Source organism: Palaemon carinicauda, chromosome 28 (genome assembly GCF_036898095.1).
Source record: "Palaemon carinicauda isolate YSFRI2023 chromosome 28, ASM3689809v2, whole genome shotgun sequence".
Lineage (NCBI taxonomy): Eukaryota > Metazoa > Arthropoda > Malacostraca > Decapoda > Palaemonidae > Palaemon > Palaemon carinicauda.
The window spans coordinates 52520012-52525011 of NC_090752.1; positions in this window are offsets into that span (position 1 = coordinate 52520012).

Genomic DNA, 5000 nt, shown 5'->3' on the forward strand with positions numbered 1-5000 from the left:
ACTTTAATCAAGAATTCCAAGACTTTAATTACCGAGATCAGATTTCTCTTCCTTTGCAAGTGAGCTCCAGTCACACAAGATGGAATTCCCTGATAGATTCCAAGACAAGAATTCCAAGACTTTAATCACCAAGATCAGATTTCTCTTCTTTTGCAAATGAGCTTCAGTCACACCAGATGGAATTGTCTGACAGATTCTAAGACTTTAATCAAGAATTCCAAGACTTTAATTACCGAGATCAGATTTCTCTTCCTTTGCAAGTGAGCTCCAGTCACACAAGATGGAATTCCCTGATAGATTCCAAGACAAGAATTCCAAGACTTTAATCACCAAGATCAGATTTCTCTTCTTTTGCAAATGAGTTCCAGTCACACCAGATGGAATTGTCTGACAGATTCTAAGACTTTAATCAAGAATTCCAAGACTTTAATTACCGAGATCAGATTTCTCTTCTTTTGCAAATGAGCTCCAGTCACACCAGATGGAATTGTCTGACAGATTCTAAGACTTTAATCAAGAATTCCAAGACTTTAATTACCGAGATCAGATTTCTCTTCCTTTGCAAGTGAGCTCCAGTCACACAAGATGGAATTCCCTGATAGATTCCAAGACAAGAATTCCAAGACTTTAATCACCAAGATCAGATTTCTCTTCTTTTGCAAATGAGCTTCAGTCACACCAGATGGAATTGTCTGACAGATTCTAAGACTTTAATCAAGAATTCCAAGACTTTAATTACCGAGATCAGATTTCTCTTCCTTTGCAAGTGAGCTCCGGTCACACAAGATGGAATTCCCTGATAGATTCCAAGACAAGAATTCCAAGACTTTAATCACCAAGATCAGATTTCTCTTCTTTTGCAAATGAGTTCCAGTCACACCAGTTGGAATTGTCTGACAGATTCTAAGACTTTAATCAAGAATTCCAAGACTTTAATTACCGAGATCAGATTTCTCTTCTTTTGCAAGTGAGCTCCAGTCACACCAGATGGAATTGTCTGACAGATTCTAAGACTTTAATCAAGAATTCCAAGACTTTAATTACCGAGATCAGATTTCTCTTCCTTTGCAAGTGAGCTCCAGTCACACAAGATGGAATTCCCTGATAGATTCCAAGACAAGAATTCCAAGACTTTAATCACCAAGATCAGATTTCTCTTCTTTTGCAAATGAGTTCCAGTCACACCAGATGGAATTGTCTGACAGATTCTAAGACTTTAATCAAGAATTCCAAGACTTTAATTACCGAGATCAGATTTCTCTTCTTTTGCAAATGAGCTCCAGTCACACCAGATGGAATTGTCTGACAGATTCTAAGACTTTAATCAAGAATTCCAAGACTTTAATTACCGAGATCAGATTTCTCTTCCTTTGCAAGTGAGCTCCAGTCACACAAGATGGAATTCCCTGATAGATTCCAAGACAAGAATTCCAAGACTTTAATCACCAAGATCAGATTTCTCTTCTTTTGCAAATGAGCTTCAGTCACACCAGATGGAATTGTCTGACAGATTCTAATACTTTAATCAAGAATTCCAAGACTTTAATTACCGAGATCAGATTTCTCTTCCTTTGCAAGTGAGCTCCAGTCACACAAGATGGAATTCCATGATAGATTCCAAGACAAGAATTCCAAGACTTTAATCACCAAGATCAGATTTCTCTTCTTTTGCAAATGAGTTCCAGTCACACCAGATGGAATTGTCTGACAGATTCTAAGACTTTAATCAAGAATTCCAAGACTTTAATTACCGAGATCAGATTTCTCTTCTTTTGCAAATGAGCTCCAGTCACACCAGATGGAATTGTCTGACAGATTCTAAGACTTTAATCAAGAATTCCAAGACTTTAATTACCGAGATCAGATTTCTCTTCTTTTGCAAATGAGTTCCAGTCACACTAAATAGAATTCTCTGATAGATTTCAAGACTTTAATCAAGAATTCAAAGACTTTAATCACCAAGATCAGATTTCTCTTCTTTTGCAAATGAGCTCCAGTCACCCAAGATGGAATTCCCTGAAAGATTCTAAGATTTTAATCAAGAATTCCAAGAATTTAATCACCAAGATCAGATTTCTCTTCTTTTGTAAATGAGTTCCAGTCACACCAGATGGAATTGTCTGACAGATTCTAAGACTTTAATCAAGAATTCCAAGACTTTAATTACCGAGATCAGATTTCTCTTCTTTTGCAAATGAGTTCCAGTCACACTAAATAGAATTCTCTGATAGATTTCAAGACTTTAATCAAGAATTCAAAGACTTTAATCACCAAGATCAGATTTCTCTTCTTTTGCAAATGAGCTCCAGTCACCCAAGATGGAATTCCCTGAAAGATTCTAAGATTTTAATCAAGAATTCCAAGAATTTAATCACCAAGATCAGATTTCTCTTCTTTTGTAAATGAGCTCTAGTCACTTAAATTGGAATTCTCTGACAGGTTCTAAGACTTTGATAAAAAATTCCAAGACTTTAATCACCAAGAACAAATTTCTCTTCCTTTGCAAATGAGCTCCAGTCACTCAAGATTTAATTCCCTGATAGATTCCAAGACTTTAATCAAGAATTCCAAGACTTTAATCACCAATATCGGATTTCTCTTCTTTTGCAAATAAGTTCCTGTCACACTAAATGGAATTCTCTGACAGATTCCAAGACTTTAATCAAGAATTCTAAGACTTTAATCACCAAGATTCTTATTTCACAACGCTTTCTTCACCATTCGAAGTAGATGTTAAATCTGATCTTGAAAATTTGTAGATGAAATTACTTGAGCTACAGGGAGATAACAATTATCATCAAATATTCAAAGAATTTTACAAGTTTTTGTCGAGGGAAGAGTATCCGCAAATACTGAAACGCAAGAAATTATATTTCTATTTTCGGAATTACATATTTATGCGAACAGTTATTATGCTAGTGAACATTTGCAGCTTAGCTTAAGAGTAACATCTGAAATCCTAAATGATATCGAAACTTTGATAAAAAAATGTGAATGTACAAAAATCTCATCGGTACAAATGTTCAATAATCATATGTTCTTTAATAAAACATGAATGCATTTTCATGTTTGCCTTACATCATTCTAAATTACATTTATTGATACTAGTATCGTTTTTCTCAATAGGAAATAATAAAGAAATGTCATTTAAACATTTCAGAAGTAGAATAATGGAATAAAAAGAAAATTGGGCCTTTGACAGTAAAGCGTATAAAAACAAAGAAGTAAAAAAAGGGTATTCTGTATATTTGAAAGTAATATTTCTTGTTTATGTGTATCATCATACGACTCTCGCCCACTTGGAAATAGTGAGGTTCGGAGTAAAGAAAGGTGTCATTTTAATCTTATTGTTAAATGACAGAGAGCTATTACGCATGCGTGAGAGTGTCTTCCCGTGATGTAACTCCAAGACAATAAAGTGGGTAAAACTTGTTTATTTGAAAAAGCTGGTGTTGTAAATTATTTTTATTTTTTTTTAAGTTAACAACTCATGGTAATATTAAGTTTGTTTTCTCAAGAAATGGATGATCTTATATAATGAGATATGTTTGTGTTAAGTTGTGATTATTGTAAAATATCTTTACGCCTGGTGCTAAGTTATGACCAAAAGCTTTATGCTAAATATCTGATGTTATAAGTACTCCCCATTCGCCTGTTGAGTCTAGTCTGTGGTGCATCGATTAATAGATGTTCTGATGCCAAGATTAGGCCTACTGTAAAATCTCTTTACACCTAGTGTTACGTTATAACCAAAAGTTTTAGGTCAAATAACTGATCTTATAAGTACTCCCCCATTCGCCTGTTGAGTCTAGTCTGTGGTGCATCGATTAATAGATGTTCTGACGTCAATCTATAGACTCTAATAAATCAATAGAGCACGTATGCACGTTGCGTTTCACCCGAGAAACACCGTCTAGGGCTCCAGGTATTTACATAGGAGACCGTGCAGAGAAGTGTTTAATTCCACGTTACCGTCGAATACAAGACGAAGATTATTCTAATAGCAACGCCAGTTCAATTTTGAAATCAGCCCTTTTTTGAGGGGTGTCACAGAATTTGTTAAGATGGAAATGTCTGAATCAAGCCGTTTGATGACAATCTTGATAATCATAACTCACCATACCTTTAAGATCGAAATCAGACGCAGTATTTGACACAAGTTCAGTGACATTGCTTGACGCCGTCTCTGAGTTACAGGCAACGCTAAACATCACGATGATTTACACTGATATGAAGACTAAATTCATTTTGAATATCAGGCTTTTCGTCAGAGAACGACGTCACACGTCCAACGAGAATCTGGAAGAGGAAGATTAGTTCAAGGTCTGTTTGGCCGAGTGTGCGTCCCACAAGGCGTCTGCTGCTACTGACAGGAGACGGGCACCTTACCATAGACGATTATTATTCTGTTTTATAGGTGAACAAATTAGTTAGTTAGCAAGGGAGAAAGGAGGAGAATGACATAGACTATCCATGTACCATATTGTTCATGGTCGGGAATACAAGATAAGGATAACGCATAAGTTATTATTTTTCTATCATAATTTCAGGCTTTAAATGTTCTTTAGTCATGCTTTAAATTTTCTTAATTAGCTAGATATAAACCTCTGTGGTGAGTCATTCTATTAGGCTTATTTCCTTGCGAAGATATGAGAGAAAAAAATTTCCCCAGCGAAAGCTGTAAGGGCTCATTAGGACCCACTTTCTAGCAGCAGTCCTCAGCCATGTAGGCCTGCGTGTTTCAAAACTTTTAATGCCTTGTGGAACCCAGTTTAAGATTTTTTTGGAGCAAAGTTGAAAGTTTGTAGCCCAGTTGAAATTATATATATATATATATACATACATATATATATATATATATATATATATATATATATATATATATATATATATATATATATATATATATATATATACTGTGTATAAATTTCTGTTATGATAGGATCGAACCTAGTGTCTTCAAATGGAAGGCAAGTTTACTATCAATTTTGTAGAGACTA